General features: G+C 43.5%; 1 long non-coding RNA gene across 2 annotated transcripts in view; it reads left to right on the top strand.

The window, feature by feature from the left end:
- LOC115192518 (uncharacterized) overlaps nt 1–15,128 on the top strand; it is a 125,745-nt gene that overhangs the window by 65,213 nt on the left and 45,404 nt on the right. Inside the window, exon 1 of one of the 2 annotated variants that reach the window (XR_003877950.1) lies at nt 6,688–6,905. The exons of the other annotated variant lie outside the window; for it this stretch is intronic. This is a non-coding gene — a long non-coding RNA (uncharacterized LOC115192518). Of the gene's footprint in view, nt 1–6,687; nt 6,906–15,128 lie in introns of those variants that run through there. 2 annotated transcript variants of the gene reach the window in all.

Genomic DNA, 15,128 nt, shown 5'->3' with positions numbered 1-15,128 from the left:
ACCTCCTGAATGCAGTGTTATCAAACCTAACAACTTGCTGCTACTGAGACTTTTTGTCTGTCAGCAACAATATTAATGCCAAAGTGAATGCCTCTATAGCAGTGGCCGTTGGTGCTGTTTAAAATTAGGGAGGACGATTTTTTAAATTATGAGCATGGCCTTATTTCTATTACAGTATATTGGATGACTGTCATTCATATTCCATTCACCCAGCTCAATGTAACATCAATAGGTTTAGGCTACTACATGATACTTGAATTTGCCCTATTCCCATCATGAGGTTGCTACAACCTAGCCTACAAATTCAAGTTTATAAAGTAGGTGCACAGGTCGAGAGACAAATTGGAGTAATCAAGGTGACAGACAGTGACACATTCAATACAACCTTGCCTACTCTTGCATGCATATAGCTGATCCGGTGTATAATCATTAGTCCAAACAGTTGCAAACTTTTCCGTTTTGTAACTTAAACGAAAGATTCTATTGGACAAATTCGGGTAGGTCCATTCCCGTTTTGTCCCATTTGCTTCCATTTAAGAAATGTTTTGCAACAGAATTAGCAGAATGAATACACTCCTGATCACCTGCACACACAGTTCACTTTCATAACAGCCACAAACAGCATCCTCACCTTGCTTGTTGCATAACTCATTCTCGCATCTACGTGCTCTCCTCCTCTCACCATTTTCCTTTGTTTGTGGACTTCAGTGCAGCTCTCTGTGACCAGGCGCAACACAACAGCTCTCTGTGACCAGGCGCAAAAATCTCTCCAAGCCAAACCTCCATACCATAACCTCTAACCGCTACACAGCAGTGGTTGGAACCTAAATTATTTTCCAATTGTTTAGCTCTGAACAACACCATTAGGGGGAGGGGAAGGTAGCCTACATGCACACACACTGTCAAATATTTTCAGCTGGCAGGCAGAGGCTGGAAGAAGTTTCTGATTGACAAAGGTAGGGCTTTGCATAGGCACTTTGTTGCATTTTTGTGGGACTGGAAAAGCAAGCCCGGAACCTAACAGAACATTATTAACCGGGATTCATCCAATGGCATTGAGGAATACACCACCTCGGTCATCGGCTTCATCAATAAGTGCATCGATGATGTCGTCCCCACAGTGACGGTATGTACATATCTCAACCAGAAGCCATGGATTACAGGCAACATCTGCATTGAACTAAAAGCCAGAGCTGCGGCTTTCAAGGAGCAGGAGACTAATCGGGACGCTTATAAGAAATCCCGCTATGCCCTCAGACGAACCATCAAACAAGCAAAGCGTCAATACAGGGTTAAGATTGAATCCTACAACACCGGCTCTGATGCTCGTTGGATGTGGCAGGGCTTGAAAACTATTACGGACTACAAAGGGAAACCCAGACGTGAGCTGCCCGGTGACGTGAGCCTACCAGACGAGCTGCATGCCTTTTATGCTCGCTTCGAGGCAAGCAACACTGAAGCATGCATTAGAGCACCAGCTGTTCTGGATGACTGTGTGATAACGCTCTCGGTATCCGATGTGAACAAAACCTAGAAACAGGTCAACATTCACAAAGCCGCTGGGCCAGACGGATTACCAATATGTGTGCTCAAAGCATGTGTGGACCAGCTGTCAAGTGTCTTCACTGACATTTCCAAACTCTCCCTGACAGAGTCTATAATACCTACATGTTTCAAGCAGACCACCATAGTCCCTGTGCCCAAGGAAGCGAAGGTAACCTGCTTAAATGATTACCGCCCATGGCACTCACGTCGGTAGCCATGAAGTGCTTTGAAAGACTGGTCATGGCTCACATACACAGCATCCTCCCGGACACCCTAGACCCACTCCAATTTGCATACCGCCTCAACAGATCCACAGATGATGCAATCTCAATCACACTCCACACTGCCCTTTATCCTCTGGACAAAAGGAACAGCTATGTGAGAATGTTGTTCATTGACTACAGCTCAGCGTTCAACACCATAGTGCCCAGGAAGCTCATCAGTAAGCTAAGGACTATGGGACTAAACACCTCCCTTTGCAACTGGATCCTGGACTTCCTGATGGGCTGACCCCAGGTGGTAAAAGTAGGCAGCAACACGTCTGCCACGCTGATCCTTAACACTGGGGCCCCTCAGGGGTGTGTACTTATTCCCTTCATGTATTGCCTGTTCACCCACGACTGCATGGCCAAACACGACTCCAACACCATCATTAAGTTTGCTGACGACACAATAGTGGTAGGCCTGATCACCGACAATGATGAGACGGCTTATAGGGAGGAGGTCAGAGAACTGGCAGTGTGGTGCCAGGACAACAACCTCTCCCTCAATGTGAGCAGCTGATCGTGGACTACAGGAAAAGGCAGGCCAAACAGGCCTCTATTAACATCGAAGGGTCTGTAGTGGAGTGGGTCAAGAGTTTCAAGTTCTTTGGTGTCCACATCACCAACGAACTATCATGGTCCAAACATACCAAGACAGTCCTGAAGAGGGCATGACAAAACCTTTTCCCCCTCAGGAGACTGAAAAGATTTGGCATGGGTCCCCATATCCTCAAAAGTTTCTACAGCTACACCATCGAGACATCCTGACCGGTTGCATCACCGCCTGGTATGGCAACTGCTCAGCATCTGACCATAAGGCGCTACAGAGGGTAATGTGAACGGCCCAGTACATCACTCGGGCCAAGCTTCCTGCCATCCAGGACCTATATAATAGGCGGTGTCAAAGGAAAGCCCATAAAATTGTCAGAGACTACAGTCACCCAAGCTATAGACTGTTTTCTCTACTACCGCACGGCAAGCGGTACCGGAGCGCCAAGTCTAGGACCAAAGGGCTCCTCAACAGCTTCTACCCCCAAGCCATAAGACTGCCGAATAATTCATAAAATCAACACCGGACAATTTACATTGACCCTCCCCCACACAATAACGAGGACAGGGTAAACAGATCAGGGTGTGACAAGTCTACTTGGTAAATATTTTCTTCTTCTTGAACTGCACTTTAGGTTAAGGGCTTGTAAGTAAGCATTTCACAGTAAAGTCTACACTTGTTGTATTCGGCGCATGTGACAAATAAAGTTTGATTTGATTTTAACCGGTTCCCATTTTTTTAATATAACTGTTCTGTTCTGGAACATTATAGATAACTTTTGTTCCAGGTCTGATTCTTTTCCTTGAAACAGTTCCAACCCTTGCTACACAGCCTACGTTGTTGTCATCATATTAGTTAATGTTATAGTCAACATAGCTACAACATAGCTACATAGCAACTAACATGTTAGTAAACCCACAATCCATGTGTACAATCACGTAGCACAGTGTATAGCAAGCAGTTTAGCAATAAATAAAACTTAAAGCTTACCTTGGAAGAGTTGCAATGTTGGATAGCCTTAGCCAGCTAGCTAACATAAATATTATTCCTTTCTGTTTGAGTCAGGTTGTTGAGTAGGTTAATGTGGCCAAGAAGAAGAAAAAAAACGAAATATAGCTATCTCTCTTTCTCTCTCTTTCTCTCTCTTTGCTGCTTCTATTTATATTTTTATGAAATGAATGTGTTCAAAACTGTTCAACTATTGTCTTTCTCTCTCTTTGAGTCAACTACTCACCATACTTTATGCAGTGCTAGCTAGCTGTAGCTTATGCATTCAGCACTAGATTCATTCTCTGATCCTTTGATTGGATGGGTAGCATGTCAGTTCATGCTGGAAGAGCTCTGATAGGTTGGAGGATGTCCTCTGGATGTCATCATAATTATTGTGTAAGTCTATGGAAGGGGGTGAGAACCACGAGCCTCCTAGGTTTTATATTGAAGTCAATGTACCCAGAGGAGGATGGAAAATGCTCTGTGCTACTGTGGATGTTGTGGCAGGAGGTAATCGATGCTGAGAGACGTGGTGAGAGCACAGGTTGTGTTTACGCCAGGCCTGATGTGTGATAGAGTGTAAAGGCTGAGATATTCCTTGTGTTCCCAACTGTCCATCACTGATTTGTTCGGTCCTCTTCTCAATCAGTGGCTCTGACCTGAGGATCACAGCACGCTGGAAAAGATGGCCAAAATGGAATTAAGACTGTTAGAATTGAAAATTGTATCATTCGATTTGGTTTGATTCCACTAGCTTTCTTTGTTTTTGGCACACATCCCTGATTTAAATTCTTTTTTTAATGTGATTTTATTAGGATAAAATGTCACCAATTATATCAAGACATTACTAAAGGAAACAAGACTGTATGTATGAGAGGGGGAGAGGGAAGGAGAAAGGAGAGAGAATGGTAGTGTGTTTGGAGATGTGTTCATTGCGGACTACAGTATGCCTCAATATGTAAGACAGAAGTGTAATCATAGACATTGTGGAATATTTCCATGGTAACATGAAATGAGTAGCAATTTGGGTTCAGTTGCTAAGGATGTAGTTATTATCCTGACCTGATGCTGAGCCACATATTTAAGTATTCATACCATGAATGAACAATTAAACCCAACAGATTGGTACCCAAGTGGAGGGAAACAGCATGGTGCCAATATCTACGCCATTTGCATCCCTAATCCTGTTATCAATTTGTTTATATAAATTTGAAGAGTTCCCTACAGCGGTTCATTAATAAAACATGGCCAACACATCATGTATCTAGGAATTAAAATCAAACAAATGCAAAGAATTAGGACGAAGTTTGCTCCTTTCTGTTTTGTAGGTACATTTTCAGAGATAACGTTGAGTTTGGTGTCTCAGCAACATGCTTAAACACTGGGCTGTTTGACAGAGAAGCTTCTCTCTCTAACTGGGATCCTTGAATAGAGGACTCTCCTCCTTCAAGTTGATGCCTTCTTGGTTGGGTCCCATCTGCTCTGATTGAGAGGCTGTGAAAAGGAAACAGGGGGTTTGAGGATTGTGCTTCCATACAAAGAGGAGAGGCCAGCCCTGGCCCCTGTTGGCAGCTGAGTGTTCTGGGCTGGGACTGCCTCCATCACTGGCCCCCAGACATCCTCCTACTCCTCCTCCTCCATCCCTCTTTTCTTAGTCGAAGTCCATGCAGGATGTGCAGAGATGGGGGGGTATGTGCTATGTAGACTGAGCTAAATTGTTTTTGTGGGGGGCAAAAATAGTTGCTTAAACATCATGTTTCAAATGTCACTGTCATTGCATTGGGTAGTCATAGTTAGTTGTAGTTGTTCTGTGTGAGTATGTACTGTAGATGTAATACTTTCAGGAGGGCTCCTGATGTATTTCACTGACTGATCTTGATGTAACACAGTGAGCATTGCATGCATGGAAAAGTGACTCAAGCAAGGAGAGGTTTGATAAGCAACTGTGCTGCTTCTATTTGGCCTGTTTATTTGAATGCAGAGAATGCATTGTGCTTGTCTGAAAAGCTTAGCTACATAGAATCTCCCCCTCCCCAAGGTCACTTGCAGTGTCCCAGCTCTTATTCAGATATGGCTTATCTATTTTTTCACAAGCCCTCTGTTTTCAATGCAAAGAATGGCCTTTCTGGAGAATGGCCGTCCGGCCTGGTACCATCCCTCATTCAAGGCCCTTTGTGCTGCCCCATTTAAAGAAGCTGTCATGTTCTCTGTGCAGTTGGCAGGGAAGGCCAAATCTAGAGTGCCCCAGAAGTGACAAAAAGGAAACTTTTTTGTTTGCCTGCCATCGTGCGGACTGAGTCAAGGAGGAATTTTAGCAACATGTAATTTACTCTTGGGCCTTTTTACTGTACGTAGCTTTAGAGATGGTAATTTCTCCCTTTGTCGGTGTGAAAAGATAACCATCAATCAGTTGTCAATTGGTCAATTGCAGAGGTGATGAAAAGGAAGGGGTTGAACAATCCCCTCTCTCTGGCTACCTAGAGGATTCAGGAGCCCTGGGAAAACGTGGCAGCTGGAGCAGAGCAGGGAGTGGATCAGTCACACAGGTACAGCAGCCATGGTACGATCTCTCATCAGCCTTTTACTCTTCAACTGCTGCAGTGGTTTTAACTTGGAATAATTCATACCTTTTTTACAATTGGAATGTTGATGTTAAATTTGCAAACATTTAAGGGCTCATTTGGTTTATTACTTAAATGCATGTGCACATTTAGTTTATTATATTTGCTCAAATTATATTACAATTAGAATGCATGTGCATGGCAGTGTTTCTGTATTTTTCTGAAACATATTTCACATAAAAACACATTGTTTGTGTTGTAAAAATGTTTTAGTGAAGGGCACAATTTTACACACTGATTTGTTATGTTGAACTGTAACAAGCACACATTTTTATAGCAGTACAGTATTTAATGATAGTCATCATTTTGAAAGAGAGCTGAGACTGGCTTATGTGGAAGTGTCTCTTCAGGGCTATCTCCAAGTGGAGCAGATCTGTAACGTAAAGCCTGTCTGGTCTGAAACCACCCCCCAAAAAATTATTGTGAAGCGTGCGGCAATGTGAAAACATCCTGACACCCCTCTCACCCTCAGTCCAGTTCCACCAATATTGATTTTGGTTTACGTCTGCTCTGTCCGCCGCTCAATGAAAAGGATTACAGGCCTGCGAAAGGATGAGATATCATCAGCTTGTAATCCAGCCCATGGTTTCCTAGCTACCGTATTGTCTATTCTGTTCCGCTATGTGAAAAATGTTGAATATCAACAATGAGTTTCAGTGCTGTATTGTTGAGTTTTGTATGAACTAATCTTGCCTCACTAAAAAAGACCTACAGCTTGGACAAAAGTCTATAGCCAGTGCATTCCTAGCTCCCCTTGCACTAAGGCAGGCTGAGGCAGAGGGGAAGACATTTTAGTCTTGTGCTCTTCTAGTTGCTAAAGCGCTGGGCTGCCGGGCTGTGGGAGTCATGAGGCGGCCCTGCTTCACTCGATATGGACTCAGGGGGAGAGAACCATGGATGTGCAGGTCTAGGCCCTTAGAGCAGTGAGGGGGAAAGGTAAGCTGTTCGCTGACTGCTACTACACGGCTGTTTCTCCTCTTGTCAAGCTACAGTATGCTGGTGTTTCCTTCTCTCCTTCCCCCTGTCTCTGCCTTTCCCTCCCTCTTTCTTTCTGGTTCTTTGGCCTTGTGAGGAAATTTGTTCTCAGGTGCAAATGTAGGCATTGAGTGTGTGGAACGACTAAAGACGAGCATGCTGGCTGTTTTGATTTGGAATGCAGATTAACAATAACCATACCTCCTGAGGTGGTGCAGGTCTGGGCAGAGTGGGGCAAGAGGAGCTCGTGGCAGGCAAGGTGTCTTTGTTATGTGATCTCTCTCTTACTTCACTGCTGTTTGTAGACTAGAATAGCACCTGGAGGGGGTGAGGGCGACAGGGCTGGTCTATGATGGTACCTTTTTCCATTTGGCACCTGCATCAGCCCAAATGTAAAAGAGTTATGTCTCTCGCTGAAATGTGTACATTCATTTCAGTCAAACGTTTATTCATTTCTCCTTTCTTCAGCCGCTAGTGTGCAGAGTGACAGACCATAGCCAGCCTGTCTGAATGGGGGTGGGCCACTTCTCACTTAGATGACATGAGGGAATGTCTAATTTAACGAGCAGCTTAAAATCATTTGTTGAAGTAAAATAGAGACTTTGAATTGCAGTACCTTGGAATGCCTGTAGTATTATTTCTCAAATTAATATTCAATTTTTTTTGTATTATATTATGCAGTTATTACTGGTTTTGTGTACTGTTTTTGTGTAACTGATGTACATATTATGTCAGTTATTAGTGTTTTTCTAATCCCAGCAAAGTTAATTCTGTGAGAGGATTGGGAGCATTACTTTGTAAGCAGGTCTTTCTAAATGGTGGTGTGTGGGTGGGTGGAGGAGAGATGCAAGTGGATGTGTGTTTGATGTAGGGTGGTGGGATAGAAGGATAGAAGGGAGGCTTGGCTCTCCTCTCGGCCGTGCTCGCTGGAGAGTGCGCTTCAGTGGCTTCGGGCTGCTTGAGGTTGGCTTCCACGGAAACAAGGAGTTGAAGGGGGGACTGAGACCGTTTTGGTTGGCTTAACCTCCACCCCCTCTCAACACAAACACATACCACACGCACACACCGACACACACTTCCTTGAGTCATTTTCTATCCACGGCCCCGCACAGCACTGGGGCCTGAAGTTTTCCCCATCCTTGCCCATCATTGTCAGACAATTATAGGGTGGAACTGAACTAGAAAATCTGGTACAATCCATCAATTAGTACAAAGGCTTTTCAGTGTAGTGTAAAGGCAGGGATGCAGGAGCCCTTGCGGCTAGAAAAAAATGGTCCTGATTGGGCACGGACAGTGGATTTTAGTGCTGCTTGGATACACCGTAAAGATGCTGCCTCCTACCCCTACAGGTCTGAGCAGCAGAGTACCACATTACAGGGCTCCTTTCTTAGGACTCCTTTGTGTATGTGTGTATTTTTTTCCTCCCTCGGTCTCTTCATCGTCCATTTCAGCCATTACGTGCACTCAGTAAGAGTATGCCCTAACAAAAGGCCAAGTTGTCGGCAGTGCAAGAAAGTGACAATGTTAAAAAGAAATAGATGTTAATGTGGTCCAGTGATGGAAAGCCTGGCGGACAGTGGATGCGCTCTCCTTTATGTTCCACGTATGTTTTGGTCCAAAAAGCACATCTGTTTCCATGCCTGGTGTTTTAGCATGGACATTAAGTTGGTGTTGGGGGCTGGTGGGTGTAGTGAGTGTAGTGGAGGGAGATGAGTAGTTATGAGAAGATATAGCTGCTGGCAACAGCTCCATTCACTCAAACCTTTCAACTCTAAAAAGCATCTACCATTTTTAAGTCTCTGTGTGCAGTTGGAAGGAAGTTGCTAACTGGCAGTAGCACAAATGCTAACTAGTGTTAGCAGAATGACTGGAAGTCTATGGGAACAACTAGAATGCTAGCTTTTCCTTTAGACTTTCAGTCATTATGTTAACGCTAGTCAGCAATGGCTCGCGAAACTACCTCTAACTTCCTTCATAGTTGACACAGAATTTTATTTATTTTTTGCCAAAATCCCAAACTATCCTTTAAAGGATTTCCAATCAAAGAAGAAACACAATATAACATGATTATTTTTAAAAACAGATTCACTGAATTGATAAACCAGTCGTTTATCAACGTAATACACTGTAGATGAACTTTGTGGCATATTATACAAATATACTTTGCTTCAAATAATATTCTGTATTTACTATTTTGCTTTTGTTGCAGTAATTGTTTTGTAAAAACTTTATTATAGATTTTATTCCCCTATTTCATGGTATCCAATTGGTAGTTACAGTCTTATCGCTGCAACTCCCGTACGGACTCAGGAGAGGCGTGCGTCCTCCGAAACATAACCCAACCAAGCCACACTGCCCAATTAACCCGGAAGCCAGCAGCACCAAAGTGTCAGAGGAAACACTGGCGACCGTGTCAGCATGCACTGCACCCGGCCCGCCACAGGAGACGCTAGTGTGCGATGGGACAAGGACATCCCTGCCAGCCAAACCCTCCACTAACCCGGACGATACTGGGCCAATTGTGGGCCGTCCGGTCGTGGCTGGCTCCGACAGAGCATGGACTCGAACCCAGAATCTCTAGTGGCACAGCTAGCACTGCGTTGCAGTGCCTTAGACCACTGCGCCACTCAGGAGACTTGTTGTGGTAATTTAAGAGTATTATTTTCTTAGTTTTTGGAGCTTAGGACTGTTTCTATTCTATAGTTATAGTTTTTAATCAACATTGGGTTTTGTTAAGAAATTTTAAAATATTCTCAGGTATTTGTTTACCTGGGTTGCACGCAAACTCTAATATCAAACCAAAAAGTTGAGTGGTGTGAGTAACTTGATGATGATGTAGTGAGAGTGACACACTAATGACTGACTGTTTGTCCTCGTTAGCTGTGCTCTGCTCTACAGCTGACTAGCTACTCCAGTGCTAATGAAGGTAGCAGCCAGTCAGAAAACAATGAGTGCAGGCTGAGCAGGCTCACTAATGCTCTGTGTGCTGCCGGCATGCCCCTCATCCAGGAAGCCCCCCAGCCCACCCTCTCCTCTCCTTCCCCTCCTCTTGCCTTGCAGGGCACAGCTCTCCTCATCCAGGCCTAACCTCGCAGGAGCTGCTTCCTTTTGTTTTCTGCAGCTTTGTGTTCATCCTCCTCACACTCTTCTCTCCTCTCAAGCCCCTCTGAACTGAGACTGCCAAATTAGCTATTCAATATGTGCAATTTGCGGTGGGGCTTTTTGTGATGTGAACATCTATCCTCAGGGTTGAGAGCGCAAATCCCCCTCATTGCGCCGCGCTCCTCTCCCTCTCTGGACAGGCGGAGAGGAACCTAATCTCCTGCAGCGGCCCTGACCCTGGCTCACACCGGCCATCGGCAGCTTCCGCAGGCGCCACATCCCAACAAGGAATTTACTCCACATTAGCATAGGAGGAATTAAGCCTCTTTCCCGCCTCAGTCCACAAAGAGAACCACAGTAGCCTCTCCACATGAAGCACCATGCTCGTGTGATGTCTGATCTACGCCTGTTTCAGAACAGCGAATCGTTTCAGGATTTTCAGGATGGAAAGTAGCTAGCTGCGTGAACAGTCAAAATAAGTTGTGCAATTGAAAATGTGTGAATTTTACTTTTTTTCAATGTTTAGTTTGAAAACAAATACAGGTGACTGTAGTAAATCCAGTCAGAGTTCATTCAAATCAGATAAGCCCTATCTAACTTTTACTCAGTTTGGACTACTTTCCAGTTTCCAGTTCATGCTGGGGATTGTCTTTCCCGGTAGAGGAGAATACAGTGTTTAGGCATGATCTGTATGTGGCAGACCTGCAGGCCCAGCCAGCCAGGCCCAGCCAGGCCCAGCAGCTCAGTGGGTGTCATAGGAATTCTGCTTGCATGTTGGTCAGTACTTGAAAATGTTCCCTGTTCAAAGAAGGGATATAAGGGAAATAGGATTAGAGGGAAATCAAATGGCCAGTTAGATGAACAATAATACTTTTTGAATAGCAGATTTGGTCTGCCGCTAACTCTACTGAGATAATACTGATGATTGAAATGTGGGATTTTACTGTCAGTGTAAATCTCTTTCAATATGCAGAAAGTCAAACACACAGTGAGGTGTGTGTTTGTGTGCTTTGCCCGCGCACGTGAATGTGTGTGTGTGTTTGTGTGTGAGAGTGAGAGTCTATGTCTGTCTTTGTGTGTCTGTGCATGTCTGTGGGTGTGCTAGGCTATATGTTGGATGACAGAGATTCCTGGAGTGTCCAGAGGCAGCCTGGAAGTGCTGGCTTGTCCCCAGGGGATGGATGACAGGCAGGCAGACCCAGCTTGCAGGGTGTTCCCAGAGACTGGAGGTTAACAGCAGGCAGGGCACTTCTCCTCTCCCACATGGGAAAAGGGTGACTGTGCTGCTCACATCACAAAGGGCTGGACTGTCTCAAAATAAAGATGTATGGGTTTTTAATGTTCAACTTCTGATGGAATTTGGGTACATTTCAGATGGGTCAGATCTTTCCCATGGTGGGAGAGACATTAGTTAATAGGATATTCAGCATTTTTGCTGTTCACCCCATACAATGAAATATGTTATTATGTCATTCTGTTATACCACGTCATAACTGCTAATTTGGATGATATTAAGCCAGTCACTGAACCATGTTAGTGGAACTACAGCTGGGTCTGTTTTGGATTGGAAAGGTGACGAAGACCTCTGCTGTGTCTGTCACTATCTCTGATAGAAACCTCGGGGGTGTTAGGTGTCATTGGCTGTATGCTGATATGTGTGGTGGAGAAGATGGGTTACAGAGCTGAGAAGAGCCTTATTAGCCCACAGAACACACTATCCCACCACCAGCCTTCTCTCTGGGGCCAGAGGAATCTCCACCACTCACAGGCTGATGAAAAGTGAAGACACCGCGGGGCGCTGAGAAAATGAGAGCCATTACCACCACAAAAACACGGTCATTTGGATATAGAATGGAAGTCGGTGAGGCGCAGGCAGGGGCTAAGATATGGAGCTCGGTATTACAAAAGAAAAGGCAAAGGGGAGACTGCAATTTACTCTGAGACTGTCCACCTGACCATGGAGAGACCAGTAATCAGTAGATTGGGATGGGGAGTGCCCTGGTGGAGATCTGTGGTGCATCACGGAGGCCCAACAGCATGCATCTCCGCTTAAACAGTCCTTTAGCTATGATGTCATCTTGCAGGACAGGCCAGGGACCTGCAGGCCAAGCTAGAGGAACTGGAGAGGAACTCCATCCAGACACCCTTACCTCTGATGTGGTTCCACCTGATATCACGTAAAACCATAGCATGAGATCAATATGAAGTAATGGCGCTTGATGGCTAGTTTGGATAAAATTATACAGATAATGTTTTTCTAAAATTAGCTATCCAGATCAATAATTACCCTAGTCTCTATCGTAGGTAAATTCTCCCTCCTGTATAGAGTGAAAGTGATTTAATTTGGGTACAGATGTGATTTATTGCGCATCGATAGCTTCATTTAAGTTGGCAGAAAATGACAGGAAACGGTAGCAAGTCACAGCTCGCACTTGATGTTCATTGTGTATACAGCTGAATCAAAAATCAATCTGCTTCTACATCTGCCATCTTGAGGGTTAAGGGACACAGATGGCTCCATCGCTGGCATCCCACCAAAGCCTGGTGTTAATCGGATGCCAAGGCTGAAGAGGGAAAGTTTGAATTCTCCCTTGTTCCTTCGTTAAGATTTCAGGTCCCCCTGCCACCAGATGTGACCGATTGCACGTTGTTGCAATCTGGGTTTAATCACGCATCATTGACAAAATGACACTCCTATGGAAGGGCTGAATAGGAAATTAAAGCATTTTAGATAACGTTCATAATTGACTAAATTGTTTAAGCCCCCAGATCACATGTATAATCTCTGCCTCACATGACCGTGCTAAAACGAAGTGCCTTGTTTGATCATTAATGATTTGGATACTTTAAACACTAATCACATTTCCAGTTAAGTTTGTTTTGGGTCTTTGGTTCAGAGCGATAGGAATATAGAATGTTGATCATGATAGTCCATCTTTGGCTTTAACTAAGTGATAATTGGTCTTTCAGCAGTCAGCTCTAGGCGATGATGGCCAGTCTATGTCCATCCACTTTTCACACTCGGCAGTAAATGATATAACTTTTGCTGTAAATAAAGGACTAGTTCCCCATTTAAATTTGAAAGCATGTTGGTGTTATCCATCCCCTTCGGGCTATTGGGCTTTTATAACCCAAGATCGTCACTGTTGATAATATTAAGTGGAATTTTTCTCTCATCAGTCATAAAGTGGCTCTAAATGCTAACGCGTATGAATATGTACATTTCGTGTATGGAAATGCCCTATTTTACAAAAGAAATCATCTCATTGGAGCCTCTTACTTGGTCCCCATTTAACTTCCTTCAAAATATAGATATGATGAAAATTATAAGACTACAGCTTGATCGTAAATGATTTCTACTCAGGGTATGAGGAGCACTTTGATGCTTCATTGCTAGGTGTTTTCTCTCTGTTTATGTGCTCCAGTATCAGCTGCTTCTGAATGAATAGAGCTCAAAGTTTAGCTTCTCAGTCTATAGCAATTCTCCAATGCTCTGTGTGAACCAAGTCTTACCAGTGGTGTTCCAGCAGTGTACACAGTCTCACATATCATAATTTAGAACTGGATGATCAATACTTGAGAACCATTTGACGAGAGGAATACCATTATGTTCACAATATACTCTGCATAGGGTACACAGTGTAATGTGGCTCGTTGTTTAGCTACTCCAACACTCTTTTAACCTGCAACTCTATTTCATTTCCTCTATCTGTTACCTCTTTAAGGAGCTCAAGTTTTTTGAATCTTTGGGGATTTTGTCAATGAATTCATTAGTTTACAAATGCAGTGTGTGCTTATACAAAATGTATCAGGCAGAAATGATAGCTTCCCCCATGCGAGGTAAATCAGCAAAGTCATTTTTGTTTTGTTTTATTCTTATCTGGTCATTTAATTGCTGCTATTGTCTCATTTGGAGGAGGCACCCATGAATGATAAGAGAAGTTGAAGTGAAAGTGTATGTTTTTTTTCAGTTTGCTTTGAATGGTTTCAGTTTGAAGACTGGCTTATATACGATCTCTGCCAGTGCTGGTATTGTAAGCACTGTTAAACAGTACAGACAACATTTGCCAAATTCTGCCTTTGCTGTTTTACAGATAATTCAAAAATTCCTCTGCAAATTATCAAAATTTAATTAGCAATATAAATGCCAGAAGGAGCACATTATGTGCAATTGTCTTGCTATCTTTCCAGAAATGAGTCTTTTAAAATGAATTTGCTGTATCAGTCATCTTTAAAAAAAAAAATTGATCACTGAATTCATAGTTTCCATCCTGTGTTTTCTTTAAGGTATTCATTGACATAGGTGATTGCCTCTTAATTACTAGCACAGCCTCCTCCTATTCACTCCTATTAATTCATGTTTTCTGGCACAGTCCCAAAAGGCAGCCTTGCCCTATATCTTCTAATTACTTCTATAATTGAATTTGTTCACTGTTTCTGGGCTATGTTTTTAAGTGCCTGTTTGTTCCGAGGGTTTATTGTGTCTTTGTGTGACAGCCCTCTGCAGACAGAACATGCACAGCCATCTTTCCTCATTTCTCATAAATTTTCCACAGCCTGAGTTCTCTCTCCTTTCTCTCTTTCTTTCTTTCTTTCTTTCTTTCTTTCTTTCTTTCTTTCTTTCTTTCTCTCTCTCCTTTCTTTCTTTCTTTCTTTCTTTCTTTCTGTATTACTTGCACCTCCAAACCCAAACATATGATGGGTTAGGGAAACAGGAAGGAAATTAATTAGTAAGGGGGAAACAATTACCCTGGCTTCTTCTCGTCCAGTCATTAGTACTATAACCCAAATTTGTGAACCAATAAATCCTCCATAATGTTTCTTTGTCGCTGAATACAGTTTTATGGAGATGGTCCTTATACACTTCCAGTAGCCGCTCAGGGTCGGTAAATGGAAAAGCTTTATACTATTCCAGAAATGTGCCACATAGAGTCGTAAATCATATTAATGACCTTGGGCCTATCAGAGAAGAAGTGAACCTGATCAGGAGTGGCTATAGGAAATGTGAATGTAACCTTGATATGTTCATAGACACTCAGGAGGAGCCTCTGCGGCGCTATGTGGACTCTGCTCTCTTAGTGC

The sequence above is a fragment of the Salmo trutta genome, chromosome 4 (genome assembly GCF_901001165.1).
Source record: "Salmo trutta chromosome 4, fSalTru1.1, whole genome shotgun sequence".
Lineage (NCBI taxonomy): Eukaryota > Metazoa > Chordata > Actinopteri > Salmoniformes > Salmonidae > Salmo > Salmo trutta.
Note: the sequence above shows the minus strand (reverse complement) of the source record. Positions and strands in the feature narration are given on the sequence as shown.